The 26,903-nt window shown below is 40.3% G+C and overlaps 1 long non-coding RNA gene across 1 annotated transcript; it reads right to left on the minus strand.

Annotated features, from left to right (window-relative positions):
- Positions 1-5,613: 5,613 nt before the first annotated feature.
- Positions 5,614-23,802, minus strand: LOC127046357 (uncharacterized). The gene is made up of 3 exons (XR_007773011.1): positions 23,718-23,802; positions 7,303-7,447; positions 5,614-5,822 (listed from the first exon to the last, which is right to left on the minus strand). It is a non-coding gene; the product is annotated as an uncharacterized LOC127046357 (long non-coding RNA).
- Between the last annotated feature and the right edge of the window lie 3,101 nt (positions 23,803-26,903).

The raw sequence follows: 26,903 nt of genomic DNA on the forward strand, positions 1-26,903 counted from the left end.
TTGAGAACATGACCTATGAAGGAAGGCTGAAGGAATTGGGTTTGTTTAGTTTGGAAAAGAGAAGACTGAGAGGGGACATGATAGCAGTTTTCAGGTATCTAAAAGGGTGTCATCAGGAGGAGGGAGAAAACTTGTTCACCTTAGCCTCCAATGATAGAACAAGAAGCAATGGGCTTAAACTGCAGCAAGGGAGATTTAGGTTGGACATTAGGAAAAAGTTCCTAACTGTCAGGGTAGTTAAACACTGGAATAGATTGCCTAGGGAAGTTGTGGAATCTCCATCTCTGGAGATATTTAAGAGTAGGTTAGATACATGTCTATCAGGGATGGTCTAGACAGTATTTGGTCCTGCCATGAGGGCAGGGGACTGGACTCGATGACCTCTCGAGGTCCCTTCCAGTCCTAGAGTCTATGAGTCTATGAGTCTATGAATGTCTTTTGATTCTCCATGGTTTCTGTCTACTTCTGTGGCTCTTGCTCTTTTTTTATTGGCTTCTCTTTCTGAATGTACAAATATATAATGTGTAGTTCTATTCATTCCCTCTGGAGCACCTGGCACTGGCCACTGTCAGAAGACAGTATACTGGGCTAGATGGACCTTTGGTCTGACCCAGTGTGGCCATTCTCATGTTCTTATGTAGTTGTGTAGGGTTCAGGGCGAGGTAAATATACCACTTCTGTGGTGGTTGTCCTGTGTCCTTTTGTTGTTTATCATGAAGCCTTATTACAGATTAAAGCAGATGGAGAGGGGACACGCTATGTATGTACTCTTAAGCTCTTTCTCTAATCTCCTCCCTTTCCAACTCCAAGGATTGGATTTAAATAGATCATGGACAATTCACAACCAAGGGCTGTAACTTGGGCCACCTCATTCTATGTGACATTCATCGATAAGAAAAGAATCTTTGTCGGTATATAATGAACAGTGGAATTTGTTGTTTCACACTGTAGTAAAAGGCAGGAGCACGCTCATTAAAAATCTACTCAATTCTGCTGGAGTTCTTCTTTCTTTGTTCACAAATGGGAAAAGAGGAAGAAATTAGCCTTGTTCATGAATAGGGCACCATTGCAAGAGATAGCACCGCAAAAACACCTGGGTGTGCCACAAAATCCCACACTATGTGACTACATGCAAGCCTGGTCATGTGGCATGCTTTTCTTTGTCTTTTAATTAAAATATAAACCCAAAATTTGGAGTGGCAGGGGCGTGTTTCCTTGTGGTTTCCTTGCTTCCTTTCCTTTTCTCTTCTCTTTCCTTTTTGTGCCCATTTCCATGATCAAAAATAGAAAAAAGGAAATAGAGGGGGAAAGTGGAGACAAAGGTGAGGGAGAAGGGATAGAGAAGAAAATCAGTGTTTTGGTTTTACAACAAAAAATGAAATAAATCCACCTGGACACATTTTTTTTGTTTGGTTAAAAATCATTTTTTGTTGACAAAATATTTCAGGGTTTTTTCTGACAAGAGGAAAAAATCCTTCTAAGCACCTAAGTTCCATTTCCAAATATGCTAAATCTCTTTGAAAGTCAATGAGATTTAAGCTCCTATTTTTAAAATGTGACTTAGATGCTTAAGTGATTAGGCATCTTTGGAGATGTTATGCAAGCTGTACTCAGAAATCATCATTTGACTTCAGCAATTTGGTCAAGTATGATCCTACTCTTACAACCACCTTTTCAATAACCATACTGGAAATTGAAAAGACCTCTGAGTACTTTGGTGCCTCAGATTGTCTTGACCTTTTGTTAATCTTGGCACGGAGGTTGCCCTGGAGACTTTGGCAGATGGACTATATCCATTGCCAGAATATATCAATTCTCCATGTTGATACTGTTAAATTTTTCAGCTGCCTTCAAATACCATTCATAATGAACCTAAGAACAGGGCTTCCTTTTGGTGTCATTGTTCTAGTCTCCCAGGGAGATCTCACAGTAGTATGGGGCAATCGTTCTTCAATCCCATGCCTTCTGTCCTTTGGTGTTCCTCAAGTTGCATCTTACCCTGCTTCGATGTGCTATATTAGGCTGTTAAAACAAACTTCTGTCCCAGTCACACATTCCTCTATGTCAGGGGTTGGCAACCTTTTGAGAAGTGGTGTACCAAGTCTTCATTTATTTCCTGTAATTTAAGGTTTCGTGTGCCAGTAATACATTTTACATTTATAGGGGCTGGCTGATGGAAACCCAGACTGGCAGCGGGCTGAGCAGGGCCAGAGGCCGGGACCCTGGCTGGCAGGGGCTGCCAGTCTGGGAGTCCATCCAGGCTGGCAGCAGGCTGAACGGGGCTGGTGGCCTGGCCCCCAGCTGGCAGCAGAGTGCCACTAAAAATCAGCTTGCGTGCTGCCTTTAGCATGCATGTCACAGGTTGCCAACCGCTGCTCTATGGAGAGTTCAAACAGGGAAAAAGAAACAATTGGGGCATTCAGTTTGGCCTGGAATTTTTCCAAAGAAAGCATGTAGCATGGCATCTCTTTCCTCTCTAACAAGGGAGAGCTGGAGGTGGCAGTCTTTCTGTCTTTCCCTCTTTGCCCCACAGCCCCACACCCACAAGAGGAATTGGAATATTAATTACACAAGTATTAGAACATTATTCTCCTTGACTTTAGAATAGTTATTCCTGATTTTACACTGCTGTAAGTGACAGAATCAGGCCCTAAAAATAGAAAACCACATTGATACCTGTCAATTTCCATTAATTCACAGGGGAGGGGGTGGAATTATTACATTTAATACAGTTGACCTGTCTCCAGTGGAGATAATTCTTTCATGGACAAATCTTTTTTTTTGCTTGCCACAAAACAACACTTGTTTATTGATGTGTTCCTTGGGGATGGTAACTGAGTGACGACTTGTCCCATTTTTCAAAGAGGTGAGAGTAAACCCCACACATTTGACGTTTGGTTATCTATCTATCTATCTATCTATCTATCGAATTATTTATATACTGTATAAAATTATGCTTACTGTATTATGAAGTCTGACTGTCATGAATGTCGTAGCTCTCTGGCATGAGAAAATAAGCTGTCTGATATTCCTAGCTAGTTGAAAAATAAGTCTTAAGCATGAAGAAATTATTCCAATACAGGAAAAATCAGAGTACAAAATATATGGCATGAAATGCTTTATCTAAAGCACTATCCTTTGCAGACACTCACTTCCAATTTCTAGATTGCATAGAAAACCCCTGAGCATATCCTTTGGCTCAACTTAGTGACCTACTTTTGTGGCTGTGCTTTTCAGTACACATAGGGTTATGGGAACTATCATGACCTTCTTTTTTTCTGTCAGCATTTCCAAAATGTCAAAACGGAGATGCTGTGCATGGTCTCATTAGCTGATGAAACCACAAAAGGCAGAGTACAATGATATTTCATTTGTTTTATTTTTTAAAGTAATTTAAAAAAATCTTAATCACTGTATTCTCAGAATTTACTAAAACAGCATTAATAATAATAGTGAATTGGGTATTGACTGAATACTTCAAGCACATTCTTTGTTTTCTAAGGTTATTTGTAGGGAACCTCTATTCTTTACAAAAAGAGGTTGCTTGATCTTGATTTTATATGTATAATACAACACACACACCATTTTTATACCTATAGATACCTCTTCTACAATCCAGGGGCTTGATTCCACACCATTAAATGACTTGTGAGAGTTTTTATATTTAGATATCTCTAGAAATAGACACTAACACACTTAGGCTCCCATTCTGGAAAGCAATTAAACACATAGTTAAATGCTTTGATGAATCACATTATTAAAATTTCAACAATCTCTTTTCGTAAAGAATAGCAGCTCAATGCAAATAACATTAAAAACAAAAGGAATATGATTAAACCATTTAACCCCCAGTATGTTATAGCTAATGGGGGGAGGGAGGTGCATGTGCCTATACATCCAGAACTTATTCTTTACAAAAAGAGTCTGGCTTTTGATGTTATAGATACAGACATGTCATGGTATAATTCCCCACTCTGAACCTTAGCGTCCAAAAGATGGGGTACCAGCATGAATTCCTCTAAGCTCAATTACCAGCTTAGTACTTGTAGCGCTGCCACAAACCAGGAATTCCAGTGCCTGGTACACTCTGGTCCCCCCAAAACCCTGCCCGGGGACCCCCAAGACCCAGTCCCTCTGGATCTTAACACAAGGAAAGTAAACCCTTTCCCTCACCGTTGCCTCTCCCAGGCTTCCCCTCCCTGGGTTACCCTGGAAGATCACTGTGATTCAAACTCCTTGAATCTTAAAACAGAGAGGAAAATTCACCTTCTCCCCTTCCTTCTCTTTCCCGCTCCCAGACTCTCCCGGAGAGAGAAAGTAATCCTAACACAGAGAGAAATTAACCTTTCTCTCCCCTTTCCTTCCTTTCTCCCCACCAATTCCCTGGTGGACCCAGACCCAGTCCCCTGGGGTCTCACCAGAATAAAAAAAACAATCAGGTTCTTAAACAAGAAAAGCTTTTAATTAAAGAAAGAAAAACAGTAAAAATTATCTTTGTAAATTTAAGATGGAATATGTTACAGGGTCTCTCAGCTATAGACACTGGGAATACCCTCCCAGCCTAAGTATACAAGTACAAATTAAAATCCTTTCAGCAAAATACAAATTTGAACTCCTTCCAGCCAAATACACATTTGCAAATAAAGAAAACAAACATAAGCCTAACTCGCCTTATCTACCTAGTACTTACTATTCTGAGTACGTAAGAGCCTGTATCAGAGAGATTGGAGAGAAACCTGGTTGCATGTCTGGTCACTCTCAGAACCCAGAGAGAACAACAACCAAAATCTAACAGCACACACACAAAGGTCCCTCCCTCAGGATTTGAAAGTATCCTGTCCTCTGATTGGTTCTCTGGTCAGGTGACAGCCAGGCTCACTGAACTTGTTAACCCTTTACAGGCAAAAGAGATACGAAGTACTTCTGTTCTATTAACTCTTACTTATCTGTTTATGACAAGACATCTTCATATAAAATAAACCTTGTCTAGGCTCCAGAAGCTTGATCCTATACCATTAAGTCAGCAAGAGTTTTGCCATTAACTTCTGTGAGCGCAGGAGTGGGCCCATATAACTCCTCAGAGGTCAGTGGCAGAACTCCCACTAACATCAATTGGCCAAAATCAGGCTATTACTCTTTTTTTTTTTTTTTTATAAAATCTTAAAAATACATGCTTCAAATACATATGGGGGGAAAAAATGAATCCACCACTAATCCTTCCCACCTTGTGACATTCAATCCATATTTTTACAGGTGTATAATATATGTACACATTATCACGTAAAAATGGGATGAGGAGTTGGTTGACCATACTGGATCTCAGTCAGGGAATGCAAATAGTTATCTTGGGGAATCAAAGCCCAGAGGAAAATTAGTTTTTTCTCCAAGGCTGTTTTCCCATGTTCACCAGCAACAAGCACCAGAACCAGGGTTCTTTGAGGCGACACTGCTGGCGGATCTCGCTTATCTGACCTATTTGCAGAAGTATTCCTTATGGGAAAGTCTCACTATTTCACTCCAGAATTCTCTGGCTCTTGCTCCTGTCTTCTTCTATAAGAAATGGATATTTTGCAACATCCAGTTACCCATGAGCATGTATTTTGAGATGGAACCTTCTAGAAATGTTGTTCTTCCCCTTGAACCACATAAACTGTTTCTCTTTCCTCCAAGAGGAGGGAAAGGAAACTGACCCTACAGCCTTGCATCACCTGCTGAGGTTTAGCACTTTTTCCTTCTCATATAGCTGTAGTATTTGCAAAGCCTCATCGGATGCCGTGGCTGTCATTTATTCTTGACTGGAGAGAAGAGTAGGAGAAGTGGATCTACAGAGAAGCAGAAAGGATTGGCAATTTTGACAATGATACTCCTCTCCTCAGACAGGAGCTCTCACAAAGCACAATTTGGACAAAAGAAAGGGTCAAGATGTGCTGTTGGCATGTGCCCCACTCCCTCATACATAGAAATATATTATTTAAGAGTTAAGGAAGAACTGGTAGCTGGATGAATGCCAGGAATAGAATAAAAAGATATGGTGGAACCTCCTACAAGTGCAAGATTATTTTATATATATAATATAAAATGGAAAGTCTCAATGTAGAAAAGTGTGAAAACTGCTGGCTGAAGAGATATTAAAACTAATCTTATCCTATTCCTCATATGATCAGTAGGACAGATGGTAACTTTGTATATTCTATATGCTGTAAGTGCCTGAAGCCATAGTAACATTCACCTCATGCTGGAAATCTATTTCCATCTTTCACTATATCTCACCTTCTCTGAAGACTGTCCTCAGAGAGACCAGAGTCCCTTCCTTAGAAAACAGACACATATATTTACATCAGAGCATAATCTCCATTGCCTCACCATCAAACTCACAAATATTTCTGTCAGAATCATTGGACATAAGGTAAATAGTATTAACACAGACACAAACATATTCCTGTCTTCTTTTGGATAAACTGAAGACAGGATTTCTCACAAAATCTCTCAGGAATGCAACAGATCTATGTTAAGGATCTAAATTTTCAGAAGGGCCTAGTAATTTTTTGTGCCTCCATTTCTTGGGGGGGGGGTCCAACTTGAGACACTTTAAAGGGGGCCTTATTTTCAGAAAGTGCTGATTGCCTTCCATCTGAAAATAAGATCATCAGCACTTTCTGAAAATAAGGCCCCCTTTGAAGCATCTTAAGTTGGGACCCCTAAAATTGAGGCACCCACAATCAAGCACTTTTGACAATAGGAGATGCATAAAAATACACACTGCTCCCAGATGCTCATGACCAGGGCCACTGAATCAATATGAGTCTTGCCATGGACTTCAATGGGTTTTGGATCAAGTCTTCTAGGAGAGTTGCTTTATGTGTAGAGGGCAAAATTGCTGATCAAGAAAAGACTCAAGATCCACCAGGTGGATCTGAGAGACAAATTATAAAAGTCCTGTGTATTTTCAAGCATGCAACTTAAGAACAAACAGAGAAGGAGCTGATAAACTGAAACAAACTCATTACATATTTTTAAGAATGTGTGTGTATGTGTGTATATAATGCCACATTTTAGTGGCAAGATAGCTGAAGACAAATATTCTAAAATTAATTTGTGTATATTTTAATTTGTGTACATTTCAGAGATAGAGCTATCTGACTTTTCATTACTGTTCAATTTGTGCACAGAATCCAGATAGCAAGCTTCAAGAAAAGAACTCAAGCTGGAAAAAACAGTCTGAACCTTTTCAGCACTGTCACAGCTGGAACTTAAAGCAGAAACAAAATGAACCAAATGATAAAATTCTAAACAATCACTTACCTTTTAGTCATACTATATGGGGAGTCTTTTTTGTCTTCGTGGTACTGGAAATTTTTGGGTCAGTGGTGTTGGATGTCATCAATATCTCTAGCTTGCATAAGCTCACTTTCATCAGAACCACCTTCAGAATTACTACCCAGCTTGTCTAGACAATAGTTTGTACACAGGGAAACCACATAATAGAAATAATTTGAAGGATATTGTTTTCCTATATTTCTTCCTTGAACATTATGATAAAAAGTGGAAATAAACAATTTAGAATTTGTAACTCAAGTTCATACATGCCTTTGCAGTCTACTTTAGAACATCTTTGTAAGTAATAAAAAATATCAATTCAACACATTTCACTCTTTAATATTTGCATTTTAGTCACACCTAGAGGCCTGATTGTGTCAGGCACTATGGGTAAAATTTTCAAAAGCATCTAAAACACTTAGGAATCTGTCTCACTTATTTCTCTGCGTCAATAGGACTTCTGCTCCTAAATAATGTAGATACGTTAGAAAATGGGACTTAGAAGACTATATGATGTAGGGTAACATTTTAGAAAGCATCCATCCATCCATCCAATAAAGGGGCAGTTGTTGACACCAAAAACTTCCTACTATTGTACTTCCTTCTGGTAGTTAATTTGTCTCTTATGTTTTGGAGCATAATTGCCAAGTCACTCCTCCTTCTCTATAGGTCTGTCTTTCTCAGCACAGAAAACACATGTATCTGCTTTCTCTCCACTTCTCACCTAAGGCAACAGACCTTTACAGTATGAAATATATTGTCTACAGCCTTTGCCAGAAATTCACCTGCAGATCTGAACAGCAGATCAACAACCCAACCAACCTCCATTGTAATAGTTATTGATGCCACTTTATTATACTCTCATGCGGACATCACAAGTAACTTCATTTGACATGTTATATATGAGGCTTTTCTGAATCGGTGCTAGTAGTGTTTACTCACACAATCCATTGTAGAATGTGTATAAATATTTAAGAAATGCTCTTAAATAGATGCTAGAGTTGGGTGCTAAGTAGTTAATGTCCACAATTGCTATGATTGGCACTGTCTGGAAATGATTTATACCCAGGAATTTACATAAAATGTAGAGACTCATTCAGTTTCATATTACCACTGGAATGGCATAGCTTGACTTTTTTGGAAGTAGACAAATCTTCAGTGATACACAGCACTACTGATATGAGTGATGGCTCTGGTAATGGATATGCTTTACTAAATGCTACTTTTGAAATATATAATAGTTAACCAACTGTATTTGATTAACTGTCTATATTCTTTCTGTTTTCTAAATGAGGACAGTAGACTATATTTTTATAAACGTATGATTTCCCCTCCCCTCAACAAATGAAATCTTTCTGTTTCCTATTCAGTGAAATGGGGATAATAATATTTACCTACACCATAGTGCTATTGCATGAACTAGTAATGTTGAATATGCAGTGTTAGTGCTAAGTATTGTTATTTGTCAGTAGCAAATATAAAGTAAAGAGAAGAAGAATAAACAATGAAATTATTAATTTACCCAGCAGATCTGGGGCGAGAAGAAAAATAAAATAGTTCCCCATTACAACACTTAATTTTTATGACTAACTTATCTCATTGCACTACAGCAATGCCTATTCAATTATGCATAGTATGTTCAGTAGGCACTTATATCTATGCTAATGAAGGATAAGTTAAGAATGCATAAATGGAATGACTATTAAAAGCAATAACATTTATGTGACTTATCATTTTAGCATAAAAATGTAGGTACCAGATTAGTAACCCTAATTTTGTAATGGCACATGAGAATTTAACTAAAGCTTAGAGAGAGAGATATTTTGTTCTTTAACTTTTCATTATCTCATTTTCTGTTTTAAACTACCAGGTTTAATTGCAAAACCTCCTGACATTGGCAGAAATGTCGAGTGACCATATTTCCCTATGCTGAAAATGGAACACCAGGAAAAATTCCTTGTACTCAAGCAATTTCACTGGCAATCAATCAGAACTATGCAGTACAAACATTGAAATTAACATCAGTTTGACTAAGCCCTCATAAAAAAGAAAAATACTGTGTAGTTGGATTCTTTTTATTTACCTTCTTATCTTTAAGGCTTCAGGGTTCACATGAGGAGGGGTGACATACACCCCTAACCTTCCCTTCCCACACACACATGGGGAGAGGTGACACCCATACATTCTCTCACATGGGTGGAGGGCAGGAACTGACCAACTGGACCCTCCCTGTTGGGTGCGGTCTGCCCCTCATGGCTGGCTGGGCCCTCGGGGATGGACCCGCCTCTCCTGGTACCTAGTGCTGCATCGTCCCGAGGCAATATGTGGGGGAAGGGGGCACGCAGGTTCACATGGCCCTCCTCCCCAGATTTCTGTCAGAGTTCACACCTGAATGTAGCCAGCAGCAGCCTTTTGATAGTGTGTGACAGGGAAGGAACAAGAGCTGCTTCCGGCCACGGGGGAGATGGAGGGAAGGGATGACCTGGCCCATGTCTTTTGCAGAGCTCATCTCTTCTTCCCCTCCCAAACCCCACACCATGTGACTGGAAGCAGATTATTTCTTCCTGCCTGCAAAGTGTCGAAAGGCAGCTAACACCTCCAGGCTGCTGCTGGTCACCGACGTAACCCAGCTGCCTCCTGTACCTTGGCTACAGCTACAGGGCTCAAGCCTTAAGGATGCATTGTGCACCAGGGCCCAGGAAACCTGATTGCAGAGACTTAAGCAAACCCAGAGAGGTGGCTCAGCAGGGTGTGTGAGGGGAAATGGAGCAGCCTCATGCTTCCTGGGGGCAGAACCCATGTGGGGGGGGGGAAGGATTGATGAAGAGGGTGCTAAAACCCTGCCTGTGAGGGCTGCTGTGGAGTCTGCAGGGTCGGGATGTGAACCAGCTGGAAATTGCTTCTCTCCCACCCCCGCCACTCCAGAGCTTAGCGGAGGGGTGGAGAGACTTCCCTCTGCCAGTGCTGCATGGGGTTTTGGCACATAGACTCATAGACTCAAGGACTGGAAGGGACCTCGAGAGGTCATCGAGTCCAGTCCCCTGCCCTCATGGCAGGACCAAATACTGTCTAGACCATCCCTAATAGACATTTATCTAACCTACTCTTAAATATCTCCAGAGATGGAGATTCCACAACTTCCCTAGGCAATCTATTCCAGTGTTTAACTACCCTGACAGTTAGGAACGTTTTCCTACTGTCCAACCTAAATCTCCCTTGCTGCAGTTTAAGCCCATTGCTTCTTGTTCTATCATTGGAGGCTAAGGTGAACAAGTTTTCTCCCTCCTCCTGATGACACCCTTTTAGATACCTGAAAACTGCTATCATGTCCCCTCTCAGTCTTCTCTTTTCCAAACTAAACAAACCCAATTCCTTCAGCCTTCCTTCATAGGTCATGTTCTCAAGACCTTTAATCATTCTTGTTGCTCTCCTCTGGACCCTCTCCAATTTCTCCACAGCTTTCTTGAAATGCGGTGCCCAGAACTGGACACAATACTCCAGTTGAGGCCTAACCAGCGCAGAGTAAAGCGGAAGAATTACTTCTCGTGTCTTGTTTACAACACACCTGTTAATGCATCCCAGAATCACGTTTGCTTTTTTTGCAACAGTATCACACTGTTGACTCATATTAAGCTTGTGGTCTACTATGACCCCTAGATCTCTTTCTGCCATACTCCTTCCTAGACAGTCTCTTCCCATTCTGTATGTGTGAAACTGATTGTTCCTTCCTAAGTGGAGCACTTTGCATTTATCTTTATTGAACTTCATCCTGTTTACCTCAGACCATTTCTCCAATTTGTCCAGATCGTTTTGAATTTTGACCCTGTCCTCCAAAGCAGTTGCAATCCCTCCCAGTTTGGTATCGTCCGCAAACTTAATAAGCGTACTTTCTATGCCAACATCTAAATCGTTGATGAAGATATTGAACAGAACCGGTCCCAAAACAGACTCCTGCGGAACCCCACTTGTTATACCTTTCCAGCAGGATTGGGAGCCATTAACAACTACTCTCTGAGTACGGTTATCCAGCCAGTTATGCACCCACCTTATAGTAGCCCCATCTAAATTGTACTTTCGTAGTTTATCTATAAGAATATCATGCGAGACCGTATCAAATGCCTTACTAAAGTCTAGGTATATCACATCCACCGCTTCTCCCTTATCCACAAGGCTCATTATCCTATCAAAGAATGCTATCAGATTGGTTTGACACGATTTGTTCTTTACAAATCCATGCTGGCTATTCCCTATCACCTTACCACCTTCCAAGTGTTTGCAGATGATTTCTTTAATTACCTGCTCCATTATCTTCCCTGGCACAGAAGTTAAACTAACTGGTTTGTAGTTTCCTGGGTTGTTTTTATTTCCCTTTTTATAGATGGGCACTATATTTGCCCCCTTCCAGTCTTCTGGAATCTCCCCTGTCTCCCATGATTTCCCAAAGATAATAGCTAGAGGCTCAGATACCTCTTCTATTAACTCCTTGAGTATTCTAGGATGCATTTCATCAGGCCCTGATGACTTGCAGGCATCTAACTTTTCTAAGTGATTTTTTACTTGCTCTTTGCTTATTTTCTCTTCTAAACCTACCCTCTTCCCGTAAGCATTCACTATATTAGACATTCCTTCAGACTTCTCAGTGAAGACCGAAACAAAGAAGTCACTAAGCATCTCTGCCATTTCCAAGTCTCCCGTTACTGTTTCCCCCTCCTCACTGAGCAGTGGGCCTACCCTGTCCTTGGTCTTCCTCTTGCTTCTAATGTATTGATAAAAAGTCTTCTTGTTTCCCTTTATTCCCATAGCTAGTTTGAGTTCATTTTGTGCCTTTGCCTTTCTAATCTTGCCTCTGCATTCCTGTGTTATTTGCCTATATTCATCCTTTGTAATCTGACCTAGTTTCTATTTTTTATATGACGCCTTTTTATTTTGTAGGTCACGCAAGATCTCATGGTTAAGCCAAGGTGGTCTTTTGCCACATTTTCTATCTTTCCTACCCATCGGAATAGCTTGCTTTTGGGCCCTTAATAGCGTCCCTTTGAAAAACTGCCAACTCTCCTCAGTTGTTTTTCCCCTCAGTCTTGATTCCCATGGGACCTTACCTATCAGCTCTCTGAGCTTACCAAAATCCGCCTTCCTGAAATCCATTGTCTCTATTCTGCGTACTCCCTTCTACCCTTCCTTAGAATTGCAAACTCTATGATTTCAAGATCACTTTCACCCAAGCTTCCTTCTACTTTCAAATTCTTAACAAGTTCCTCCCTATTTGTTAAAATCAAGTCTAGAACAGCTTCCCCCCTAGTAGCTTTTTCAACTTTCTGAAATAAAAAGTTGTCTGAAATGCAGTCCAGGAACTTATTGGATAGTCTGTGCCCCGCGGTGTTATTTTCCCAACATATATCTGGATAGTTGAAGTCCCCCATCACCACCAAATCTTGGGCTTTGGATGATTTTGTTAGTTGTTTGAAAAAAGCCTCATCCACCTCTTCCACCTGATTAGGTGGCCTGTAGTAGACTCCCAGCACGACATCACCCGTGTTTTTTACCCCTTTTAGCCTAACCCAGAGACTCTCAACACTTCCGTCTCCTATGTCCATCTCCACATCAGTCCAAGTGTGTACATTTTTAATATATAACGCAACACCTCCTCCCTTTTTCCCCTGTCTATCCTTCCTAAGCAAACTATAACCATCCACACCAACATTCCAGTCGTGTGTATTATCCCACCAAGTTTCAGTAATGCCAACAATGTCATAGTTGTATTTATTTATTAGCACTTCCAGTTCTTCCTGCTTATTACCCATACTTCTTGCATTTGTATATAGGCATCTAAGATACTGGTTTGATCTTGCCTCCCAGCTTTGCCCTGACCCTCCTTCCTCACTGCCATTATAGCCCATGCTCCCTCCTGTTTCCAACCCATCTCCCAGGTCTTGTTCCCCACTTACCTGTGGGGTTTGCTCACCTGTCCCCGTCGAACCTAGTTTAAAGCCCTCCTTACTAGGTTAGCCAGTCTGTGCGCAAATAAGGCCTTTTCCCTCTTTGAAAGGTGAATGCCATCTGTGCCTAGCAGTCCTTCCTCGAATAGCATCCCGTGGTCAATTAAGCCAAAGCCCTCCTGGCGACACCATCTTCGCAGCCAGGCATTCACCTCCACGATGCATCTGTCTCTGCCCGGGCCCCTACCTTCAACAGGAAGAATTGAAGAGAATACCACCTGCGCTCCAAACTCCTTAACCCGTACTCCCAGAGCCCTGTAGTCACTCTTGATCTGCTCAGTGTCACACCTCGCAGTATCATTTGTGCCCACATGGATGAGTAGCATGGGGTAGTAGTCAGAAGGCCGGATAATCCTTGACAATGCCTCTGTAACATCTCTGATATGGGCCACTGGCAGGCAGCATACCTCCCGGGATGAACGGTCAGGGCGACAGATGGGTGTCTCCGTCCCCCTCAGCAGAGAGTCTCCAACCACCACTACCCTACGTCTCTTATCAGTGGTGGCAGTAGACCTCCCAGCCTTAGGGATACGAGGCTTCCCCTCCTTAACTGTTGGGGGTGATTCCTTCTCTCCTGTATCAAGATGCAGAGCTTGGCTCCCCTTGGCCAGCACCCCAGATCGGAGGGTCTTGGATTTTCCCAGGGTGCTGGCCCAGCTAAAGGCAGTGGGGAAAAGGAAGGAGCCTGCGGGCCAGGCTGTTGGTGAGCTGAGCACTCCGAGCAGGGGCTGGTTCTCCACATAGTTCTGGGAGTGGGATGTGCCCAGCTGAGAGGGATATGGAGGAGCAGTGGGGCTGGGGGGGAGCAAAGGGGCAAAGCTGGAACAGGGAGAGGGGAGCACATAAAGGGCCAATGGGTGGGCAGCAGAGGCTATGCGTAACTGGCTGCTGCCTGGTGCCAGCCTGCACACACCAGCCTCTGCAGCGCGCAGCCAGGGGCACTGCTGGCCAAGAGCAAGCACGGGCATTGCTCTGATGAACCAGCAGGGGGAGCGGCTGGCCCCGCATGCTACATCTTTGCCCCGCCACTAGCCTTGCACACCCACTCCCATCATCGCCCACTGGACTCCTAAACACTGCTGGTGGCAAGGAGGGATCTGGCCAGCAGCAGGACTTGCCAGTACCAATGCAGGAAGCGGGAATCAGAAAATACAGGACAATTTGCCTGTGTTAAATACGGGACTGTCCCTTTAAAAATGGGACATCTGATCACCATACAGAAATGAAAAATATATACATGACATCCCCATTTTTTAATAATGTCTTTTTTTGCTTTTATTATTTTTAGTGTAGATTTTTAAATTTTCTTTTCTTTTTTTTCCTTAAAGATAGCAGAAAGAGTGAAGCGTGGTTTGGCTGGTAGCAACTTGATTACTAGTTTCAGTTCTTTTATGTGCTGATTTGGGTAACCATGTCTATTCTGGAAAATACTTAAGCACCATTGGCCAAAATTTTCAAAATTATTATGTAAATATTTAAGAATAGGATTTTCAAAAGTATCCATGGACCAGATTTATGGAGGTATTTAGGCACCTAAAAGATGCAGATAGGTGCCAAATGCCATTTACAGAACTGTATAAGCAGATTAAGCCCCTAAGTTCCTTTGACATCACTGGAAACCATTTTTACTTCAGTGGGACCTGTGCTAAGTCACTTAGGACCAGACCCATAAAGGTATTTAGGTGCCTAGCTTCAGGTGATTTAAATGAGAATTTAACACTTAAATACTTCGAGGATCTGGGCCTTCGGGCTTCTTGAAAAATCTATTATAGAAGAAGGCAGTTGGGTAAAACTTCTGAAAGACATATTTGAAGCAGTCCTTTTTGTGTCATTTATTGTAGAGAAAATGAAAGCTAGGTCAGTTTCCACCCTACCCCAAGTTGCGTGAGGAAGAGAAGCTTTCTGCTTGAGTGCATTGGATTTCCCATTATCAGCATGCTTCCTTTCTTCCCTATCACATACTCAGAAAAACCAAAGAAAGGGTGGAGGGAATGAATACATTGCTGGAAGTTCAACTAGATAACATACTGTAAGAGTAATCAGAAATAAACCCATCTTCATGGGGTCTGTTCTTTGAAGTGTAAGAAGTGAAGATTTGAGAACAAAAAATGACATTACTTTCTGATTTTTTTCTTATACTACACATGCATATATATGGTCTGATTGAACTTGTACATGGTGGTACCTAGTACTCCACATATTGCTATTGACCTCTGATAGTCTCAGACCACTTTACAAAAATATATATGTATTATCTCTATATTACAGATAGGAAAACAGATGCAGAAGGTCCAAGGCCAGGAATCAGTGGGATTCCTTGAGGAATAAGGTACTGTTCAACTTGAGTAGAGGAATTCGAATCTAGCCATAGTGACCAGTTGTAGATCACATGAAGAGTTAATGGCAGAGTTTGATTCAGAACCTCTTGTCTTTTGATACTCACTCCTGAATGCCAGCCACTGTATTACAGTGCTTCTGAAATACTAGTTAACTTTCCATGTGAATTATAGCAAATGAAACTGAATAAAGAACACCAACTGCAAGCATTCACCTATAAAATTCTATCACAATGCTGTAAAATATTTGCTGAAATATAAATTGTATCTTTTGTGTATGCCTTCCTCCAAAATCCAATCACTGTTGTCCATTCTCAGTGACAATTATATGTTTAATATTATTTTCAAATTACTTATTTCCCTGATCCTTTCCAGCTGAAGAATCTCACCCAGATAATTTAAATGGTCAGTAACAGGAATAGACTAATTGATTTCAATAAAACATGAAACCACCCTAAAGTTTGGGGAAACTTAAAATGAACCCAAAAACTTGGGATCAGATCCTCAGCTGCAGAGGTGGTGCTTGCTCATTGGGGGCCCAAAGCAGGAATATTCCTCCCCCAACACATACTAATAATTAACAGCCACCCCCACCCCCTGAGCTGCTTGGGACCCTAAGAAATTGCTTAGTCTGCTTATGCATAGCTCTGGTTCTGGCCAGCTGGTGTAAATCAACATGAATTTGTTTACTTCAAAGGACCTATGCTAATTAATACCTGTTGAGGATCTTTCTCCTGATGTTTACAATTTTCAGGATAACTTTACAAACATTGCGCATGTCTTTGCATCCAGAAGTGGGAATGCCATAATGCTGAAAGAGAAGCTCTTTTGGTATTTCCTACCTGACTGAATTCTGAAAGCACTACAAATCTCATATGAAAGTCTGATCCAAAGAGATTTCTTGTCTGAGTCACTATGGTTGGGAATAAAGTGACAGACAGTTCTGATAAGCTTCTAGGTTTCTGGATGCTTCTTCAGACTTCCTCCCACATGCATCTTCTGAGTGTCACCACTCTCTAAGCAGTATGGGTCAAATTCCGCACTGATTTACAATCAGCAATGAAAACTTGTATACATCAATGGGTTTTCTCAGGGAGTAAGTCATGCTATCTTTTTACATATGGTGACGACTTCTCACTTTCCATTCCAATCTGTAGGTTAATTGTTCTTATACCTCGTTATACTTCAATTATTACATTTGATGCAGGCAATTCCATATGGTTACACAGCAACAATTAAAGTTTGTCTCATGTTGATTCATTATTCAGAGCTGGCAATTGTCATCCTAAGTTAGTAGGAAACAGTTTAATTCTTACTTAGTAAAACGTGTTCCCATGTTCTTTGTCTGTTTTCTCTAAATTTATAAAAAAAAACAACCCTCTAAATTATAGAAGACAGATAACATTGCTTCTAACCAATATTTTTATGTGAATAAACATTGTGGTATGAAAATGTACAAAAGACAAAATAAGCCGTATTGTCAAAATTACATTTAACAGCTGGATGATAGTGGTAGGTTATGAGCTAACAGCATCAACAGCATGAACCATATTAGCCAATTAAATTGAATTATGAATAGTGGTTTTTTAATGAAAGCTGTTGTCCAGCAGGAACTGAACTGTGACCTCATTAGGCTCTGAGCTGGATGTGAACAGTAGCATTTCAGTCCTTAAGAATTGGCTCAATTGAAATCTCTAACTAAGCTTAATAAGAGCTTTAATCACAAACAAATGGCTTATGATTAGTGCTCCAGCTAATGGAAGCAGCAAGTGGTTGCATGTTAAGAAGGTCATAATTTTTACCTCTGAAGTGATCCATGAAAATACACTTAGATATATCTATCTCCAACGATAATATCCAGGAGTTTATAGGCTTCTATAAGGCAAAGGTTCTAATACATAACAACACATGCCTCATGTAAAGCATAAATATACAGTGCCTCATTTTTTGTCATGACAAGGTCTCACATATGTGTATATGTACAGTACAGCAGTTTTAGATTTTTCATTAATCTGCAGTAGAAAAAGGAGCATACAAATTATTAGAGTTAGTGGACTTTTTTTAATTATTAAATTCAGTGAAAAAATAAGGTGGGAAATCATCTATATTTTCATGATTGCCACTACCCAAGCCCTCTTTTGTTCCAGCTTTGCAATATATATTTAGGGAAGATATGTGCTAGCCAGAAACAAAATATTTCTTCATTGAGTGATAGATGTATTCTTTTTAATCCTTGATACCCGAATAAAAGTGTTTATACTTTATTATAAACTGTATTTATAAAAGTTGTGACAAACCATGATTTATCCCTCAATGGTACTTTAGCACATGCTTAAAGTTAAGCAAGTGCTAAAATGCTTTACAGAATAGTGGTGGGATTACTCACATGCTTAAAATTTAAACACGTTTAAGTGATTTGCTGAATTGCAGCCTTATTTAGGGGCCTCCACTGTTGGATCACTGGGTTTAGCACACGGGAATAAAAGATTGACTGACAAATTCCAACTTTAAGAGGGTTTTGTTTTTTTAACTAAAAACAAAATTGTCATAGAGATGTACAAATCTCACTCAGGAACCTAAATATTGACTTAGAAGGCTATCATAAACGTACTACTTTTTAAGTCAATGGGAGCTATTCAGCACTTGATACTCTCTTTCAGCATTATGGCATTCCCACTTCTGGATGCAAATAAATAAATAAATAAATACACCAAACAGTACTGAAATATGGATTTAGGCACTGAAGTTTTGGCATCTGTGTTTTAAAATCTATGTTCTATAATAGTTATACTAGTCATTCATGTATGATAGTCTAGCTTTTCTGGATATTTCTAGTTGTAATATTATTACTTATTTGTATTTCTGTAGTGCCTAGCAGCCCTACTCATGGACCAAGACCCCAGCGCGCTGTGCAAAATACAATACAAACAAAACAGCAAAAGTTTCATTTTGGCTAAAAAAAACCTATTGCTTAGTTTTTAAAACATTGAATCACTATTGGAGAAAGGTTTGCTCACAGGAATAAAATGTTTTCCAATTCCAATTAAACTAAAAAAAAAATAGTTGTAGAGATTTACCAATATCACCCAGCGCTTACATTTTTCAATTTCATTAGAAGTATCATTTAGTGTTGCATGCTTGATGTAAGGGAAACAATATTTTATAAGACCATTTTAATTAAAAGTCATATGAAGTAAAACAAGCAGTCCACAACATCAAATTTGAGCTTAATTTCATTGTTTTGGAATTAAGGTACTTTTAAAATCAAACTAAGCAATATCGTATGGGAGATGCTGACTGGATATGTTAATTTTCCCCACGAACACACTCTGTGAACATCCAGTATTTATTTTTTAAAGGCAGTAAAATTCTTATAGTGCTATATATTAAAAAGAGCTCAACAGCTAACAGCCTAAAGAAATTGTCAGATTTTCATAGGTGTAACTTGTTCTTTCTAGGAGCTACTGGATTTTGAGCTCATTTGAAAATTCAAACCCAATCAGGCTGCTGAGAATCTAAGAATCTGGCTTTTAATCTCTTGTTGTTTTACCAACAAAATAGATTTAAGCATAAGAAAGATTGGCAAATACCAGCTGAGCTCCTCTTTGAAGTAAGTCTTGAGGGAGTCTTAAAATAAGGGGTTCCAGCACTGAGCTCCTTGCTCATTTACTGAGGCCTGGTCTACAGTACAAGGACTAAGGGATTAAACAAAGCACAAGGCAGTGGAGAATCAGGCATCTAGCACCTACTCCTCTAGCTGCTGGATACAAATAAATCCCATTAAAATTGAGACCCTCAGAAGGTCAGCCATGCATTGTCCAAGGTCAACATTGTGCAAATGGCTGAGGGCAGTTAATATTGTAAAACTGGAACAAAGGAGAAAGATTCATTCCTGCTGTAACATTATTGAAGATAATGTTGAGTCAAGTCAAGGATTAATTTGGTCCAGTTGCTTTAAGACAAGAAACAAGTAGATTTTACTCATAAGGTCTGATTCCTGAGAAATGACAGAGAGTGGCGAAGTTCGTTGTTTTCACTATATTGTACCTTACATTTAGTTAATAAACCTTACTGCATATGTGGGATTTTAAAAGAGAGCAGACTTGTGTGGGTGCATAAATAGCCAAGAATATTGCTTTTTACTATTGTGCAGTTGTCTAGATATTAATGAGTTCTGTTAAGTGAAAAAATCCCTTATCATTTACATAGTGCAGTGGTTCCCAAACTCATTCCGCCGTTTGTGCGGGGAAAGCCCCTGGTGGGCCGGGCTGGTTTGTGTACCTGCCCTGTCTGCAGGTTTGGCCAATCGCGGCTCCCACTGGCCGCGATTCACTGCTCCAGGCCAATGGGAGCTGCTGAAAGCGGCAGCCAGTACGTCCCTTGGCCCACGCCTCTTCCAGCAGCTCCCATTGGCCTGGAGCAGTGAACCACGGCCACTGGGAGCCGCAATCGGCCAACCCTGCAGACATGGCAGGTACACAAACCCGCCTGGCCTGCCAATGGCTTTCCCTGCACAAGTGGCGGAACACGTTTGGGAATCACTGACATAGTGTATGGCATGGATGTGATGGATCTTACGGAAATTACATTCAAACATTTGCCAATATTTCCATTTTCAGACTTTACCAAAAATCAAATCATTTGACCTTCTCTTATATGGCTTCTGCAGGTGGATTTCTACTTCAGAGCACATATAGTACCTCTAGTGAGGAGAGAAAAAAGGTCTATAAAATGGCAGCAAGAAAGGGATTTACAATTCTAAGCCTTGCTGTCAAGTCTAATTCGGATTCTTTGGCAGGTATTACTCAAGGTTAAGCTGATGCATTCTAGAATCTCTGCTGCTGCAAACACCTCAAAAAATGATAACCAGAGGCCTCATTCTTCTCTCATTTTCATTAGTATAAATTGGGATTAACTTCAATGAAGTCAATAGCAATACACTGGGATAAGTGAGAGAAGAGTCAGGTGCTGTCTGTCTTCCAGTTGTATGAATGCTTTTAGTATGTTGTTGTGGTATGGCCCAGGGCTTAATTACCTTCATGCAGCACAATCCCACATACATTGGTGGCTTTAAGCCTATGCTGTTCCACATGGCCCTCCATATTCTGAGGCCCTCCCTGGCATGGTGCTACAAATTGCATTCTCAGCTGTAGTTGTTCTCTGCCTTGTTTCCTTCCTCCTTGACAGCTTAAGTTCTCATGTTTGTTTTCTCTGCCTGCTGTCTTTTTTCTCAAGCACTTTCCAAGTGAGTGGATTTTTTTGTTTGTTTGTTTGGGGTTTTTTTTGTGGGGGTGGGGCAGACGGAGGGCGGTGTATCAGAGAGCATTACAATTCACAAACAGGTGAAAGGGATCACCATAGTCTGTGGCTGGGATATTGTGACTGAGGTTTGTTATAGATATGCAGAGATGCCAGCCCTGGTCATAGCATAGGAGGGACCCTTTTTACTTCACATATTGTGTGGTGTGAATGTGATGATTCATACGAAAATTACAGTCACACATAGTTGACAATATTTCCATTTAACGACCTCACTGAAAATCAGAACCTTTGATCTTTTCTATGGATTTTGTGGGCAGATTGCTTCTTTCAAGCATATATTGTATTATTCTCTGTGTCTTCTCATGGGAGCCTGCTAACCACAAATCCAATGCTTGCCAGGTCCAGCAGGGGCAGCTCTAGACATTTCGCCACCTCAAGCACGGTGACATGCAGGGGGGCGCTCTGCTGTCCTGCGGCTCCAGTCGACCTCCCACAGGCGTGCCTGCGGAGGGTCTGCTGGTCCCGCGGCTTCGGTGGAGCAGCAGGACCAGTGGTCCCGCCGCAGGCATTCCACCGAAGGCATCCTGCCTGCCGCCCTCCCTGCGACCGGCAGAGCGTCCCCCCCGGCATGCCGCCCCAAGCACGCACTTGGCATGCTGGGGTCTGGAGCCGCCCCTGAGGTCCAGGATGGAACACTATTACAAGAACTCTGTCTCTTTGGGTGTCACAACATTTTACAGGACCCTGGCACACTTATGAATATTCTCTATCATTAAATACTGTCCCACTAAGGAAGAGAGAATATGGTATAGAATAGAGATAAGAGAGCAATCCTTGGCAGAGCCACAAGTGTAGTAGGGTAAGTAAGGAACAACTTAATTTTATGCATAGTTACTGTATGGAGTACAAATGGTAATACTCATCAGGACTGTCCAAAGTTCTGTATTTTTCTTTTAAAATGATATGAGCAGAAACAGATTTCTGAATGATTTCTGAGATGATTTCTCCCCATGCAGGAAAAAAGTCTCACAAGATTCACTGTCCTCAATCCCTTGGCCAAAGACTTTCTAAAAGACTTTTTTGTAAAGAACTCTGGAGTTGCCAGTTTTTTAATCACTGACTTACTGTGGTTCTGTGCATCAGGCTCAATGGCTGTGATTTTTAGAGCTAGCATAAGCAATTGAGCATGTAGCCAACACTCACTGTTACTCAGGTGTCAGCAGTTGGAAGGTATGTGAGTCTTAGTTCAGGTGTACATAATCAAGATACCTCTTCTGGATAAGTTTGTAGCCTAAACAATTATAAGATTATTTACTGGGGTGCAATGTGCACTTGTCACAGATAATAGGTTCTTTTTCAGGTGGCCACTTACAATTAAGAAGATGAAATTTGGTGAAGCACACACAGAAACTTCATTAGCGTTAGTTAATACAGACAAATGTAACTGAAATAATAGAAAAATTAATATACATAAGTATAAGATCTGTAGAGTAAAATGGTTTTCTGCATTGTTCATACTTAGACTCCTGCACTGTGTACACTTTTCCTTCGATCTCTGTTTTCAATGGTCTCTATAAAGTAAGTGGAGTCCACCAGCCCTCTTTCAGTTTATCTCAGGGAACTGACAAAACCCATAATGGGGAACTGAAGTGAGCTCTTTATACCTCACTTCTGTGTAGCCTATTGGATATCTAACCATATTTGACCAATTTCCATGACTATAATGAGATTGATACCTGCCTACTAGCTATATATGTCCTTTTGGGTGGCCATAGCCAAGCTCCTAATTCTTAAAGCTAATTGTGTCACATGTTTCTTAATAATTCCTATACGAAATGTGGTTTAACTGCCTATTTACTGCATAGCAATGAGATTGCTAACGCCAAGCCCTCATCTTGCAAATCTTGCAGTGATTACTTGTTTGTCTTTTCAGAATGAGAGTGCAGAATCATGACTTGGAGTTATCTCTTGGGTCTACCAGTTTTCAGCCTAATAACCCAATTATATGTGTTCTACTTGCTGTTACAGCTTTCATAACTTCCATTAAACATGCTTACCGAAGGAATTAAACCCAAACCCATAAAACTTCCAAGATCAGGTCAAGGGTTAACAGTCAAGAAGCTTTACCAGAGGAATTGCTGTATAGACAGTCCAACCTATAATTGTCATTTACTCAATGATGGACCTATGAAGACTTTCAAAGAAAGTCTGGAAAGAAGTGAATCATCATGGACTTGTGGCACTTAGTGAAAAATCATTTGGGGCCTGATTTTCCACCTTTCAGGGCCTGATCTTAAACCCATTGGTGTCATTGGAAAGATTCCCATTGATTTCAGGAGGCTTTGAATGAGGTCCACAATGTGTAGAAATTTACTGCATGAATAATCTCATTGATTTGAAAGTACTGGAAAGCGATGTTCATCCCCAAACCATTCCTGTCTGTTTAATCTTGTCCCAGTTCAAAATGTGCTGATGATGTTTTTCATTTCACTCTTCAGGTCTGGAGGTCCTAGTGTAGGAGCAGGCAGAAGGAAATCCTAAATCTTAATCCCAGTTTTAACACTAACGTAATCTGTGGCTTTGGACAAATAACTCCTTACCTCAGTTTACTCATGTGTAAGCTGGAGATATGATACTCTGCCTACCTCACAAGAATGTTGTGAGCATTAGCAAATATTTGCAAAGTTATTTGAAGGTCAAAAGATCTATACACATTTTGAGGTTTTATTTAAATATAGGATTTTACTGAGTATATAAAAAAATGAAAATAAATACTACAATGTTTAGATTACCTGTACATACATACCAACAGAGTAGATCCTACCTACAAAATATTCCATCCAGACCATGCAATTTCTTGTGTGAAACATGAATGTTGTCATAGGCTGGCTGGCACTTTAAGTGTTTTCACCCCCAGCTTGGGCTGTGACCTAGCAGTTAAGACCAGTTGATCGCTATACAGACTCAGTTACAATTAACGATTCCAGCTGTGGAAGGGTCAAGGAGAACTTCACAGAGAGAGACTAGAACTAAGTGAAGGAAAAGACCTTGGAGAGAGGAACAAGAGGCCTCCCATCTCTCTGGGAAGGACTTGGTGAAGGCAAGCTGGAGAAAACCACAGGGAGCAAGTCAAGCTCCTATAGGAAGCCCTGAGATAAGGCCTGCAAGAAACAGGAAGATCCCTGAGGGAAGCTTCCAGAGTCCCCAGGGAGAGTAGGCAGTGGGGAAACCTGCTGAGAAGAAACAGCATAAAAACACTGCAGAGTCAAGGAGGAAGGGCAAAGAGTAGAGAACTTCAGTGTAGCCCAAGAGGGGCAGAAGAATTATTGGTTTGGATATTTGTTTGGATTTACATCTAGAATTTTGTTATGCTAAAAGGGGACTGAACTTAAGAAATCACCTATCTGGAAGGCTGTGCCATGGAAAACCCAGAGACAGGCCAGAACAGCACCAAATGAGTGATCAATAGTGGTTGTTAGAGGCAAAGGCCCGTGCAGTGCCACTCAGTGATGCTAGGGGGTGCTACCACTAACACATGTATTCTAACTGGGTGTCAACAGATTACCCTGCTCCACTGTAGAGATTCATCTTCTAAACCAATACAAGGTCTGTTCCTACCCAGCCCTATGTAATAATGAACTTCAAATGTAATTGCTTTACGAACCTAAGTGTTATTATTTATTAACTGCTCAACAGCTGCCAAAATTTCTATATATGTCCAAATCAAAAGACCTGCTCCTGATGTTGCTTGAATGTACCAGTTATGTCTGTCTCCTAATATTGTAATAGGTTTAATAAAATCACAGCAGATGTAGTGAAGGATCAGTATCAAAGGGTTTAATGAGGCATATGTAAGTGTCCTGTGCTATGCAAGCTCCCTTCTTTCACCTGTGCATTAATCTATAGGGCACAAACAGACTCTGTTGTCAATGATTTATCCAATGAAGACAACTATTGGGATCTCATTCAGTTAATCCCATGACTTTGCTATTTGATTCAGAAAATTCAATGGAAGCATTTGGTCTTGAATATTTTATTTTCCTAGGATGGCCAGCTTCCAAATGCTTAGGAGAGGGCTGACAAAATATTTGTGGAGAACAGTTAGCTTTGTTTTAAAACTCAGCTTGCTTATTTGCCAGGTATTAGGAAATGGTAGAAGTATCAATAATAATGCAGAAAAAGCAGAAGTGTTTAATAAATATTTCTGTTCTATATTTGGGGAAAAAAACAAATAATACATATGTTGATGATAACATTCTTTCTATGCCATTAGTGTTTCTGGAGGATGTTAAACAAAAGCTAGTGACATCAGACATGTTTAAATCAGCAGGTCTACATAACTTGCATCCAAGAATTTTAAAAGACCTGGCTAAGAAGCTCAGTGGACTGTTAATGTTGATTTTTCAATAAGCCTTGGAGCACAGGGGAAATTCCAGAAGGCTGGAAGAAAGCTAAAGTTGTACCAGTTTTTTAAAGAGGTAAATAAGATGACACTAGTTAATTATAGGCCTGTTAACCTGACATCGACCCTGAGCAAACCGATATGGGACATGATCAATAAAAAATAAAAGGATAATGTAATTAATGTAAATCAACATGAGTTTATGGAAAATAAATCCTGTTAAATTAATGACTTTTTAAATGAGTTTATAAATTTGGTTGATAAATATAATAATGTTGATGGAATATATTTTGACTTCTGTAAAGTGTTTGACTTAGTACCATAGCATTTTGCTTAAAAAACTAGAATGATATGGAATTAATGGCACACTTTAAAGAAATTAAAAATTGGCTAACTGATAGGTCTCAAAATGTAATTGTAAATGAGAAATTGTCACAAGCAGGTATGTTTCCAATAGGCCCCCACATGGATCAGTTTGTGTCTGTATGCTATTTAACATTTTTATCAGTGACCTGAAGAAAACATATGAAACCATCACTGATCAACTGCAGATGACCAAAATAAAATAAAATAAAAATGGAGGAGTAGTAAATAATGAAGAAGAGAGGATTGTGGTGGATCATCTGCTAAATGTGAGCTACCACTGTGTTGCTGTGGCCACAAGTGCTAATGTGATCCTGGTATGCATAAACAGGGGAATCTCAAATAGGAGTGGAGAGATTATTTCACCTCTATATCTGGCACTGGTGCAAGCACTGCTAGAATACTGTGTCCAGTTCTGGTGTCCACAATTCAAGAAGGATGTTAATAAATTGGAGACACTTCAGAGAGGAACCACAGGACTGATTAAAGGATTAGATAGCATGCCTTGTAGTAATAGACTCAAGGAGTTCAATCTATTTATCTTAACAAAGAGATGGTTAAGGTGTGACTTGATTACATTTTTAGCAATGAAGGTATGGTAATTAACCACTAGAGCAATTTACTAACAGTCATAGTGTTTTTTCCATCACTGTCAAGTTTTAATAGAGATTTTTTTTTCTAAAAGATATGCTCTAGGCATTACTTTGAGGAAATTCTATGGCCTATATTATACAAGAGGCAGACTTAAATGATCACAATGGTACCGTCTGGACTTTGAATATATGAAACATGGTGAATGTATTGATCCTTTCAGGCATTTTTTGTACTCTGCTTTACTGTTGGTTGTGCTGTAACTTGTCCTGAGAAACAGATCTTTTCTTCTCTCCTTCCCCAACCCCCCCCTTCACTATTTTCTTGTTTGTGGATGCTATCTAGTATATTTCTATTTTCTTCCTCATAATTTTTAATAGTCTTTAATTGATTCTTCTTACAGTTTTATTCATCTTTGTCATCCCTCGTCTGATCGTGTTTGCGGTTTATTTGCCTTGTTGTAGGGTTTAGCATATTAAAATGTTAGTTTACATAGCAGCACACCATTTAGCTTGCCAGACTTTGAAGGAAAGGCTTTCCTGCTCAGAGTGGCCAGACGCTGAGATTTTCAAAAGTGTTCAGTGTTGGATTGTCTTTACTACCACTGAGTCAATGAGAATTTCCATTAAACTTCCC

This window comes from Gopherus flavomarginatus, chromosome 3, assembly GCF_025201925.1.
Source record: "Gopherus flavomarginatus isolate rGopFla2 chromosome 3, rGopFla2.mat.asm, whole genome shotgun sequence".
Lineage (NCBI taxonomy): Eukaryota > Metazoa > Chordata > Testudines > Testudinidae > Gopherus > Gopherus flavomarginatus.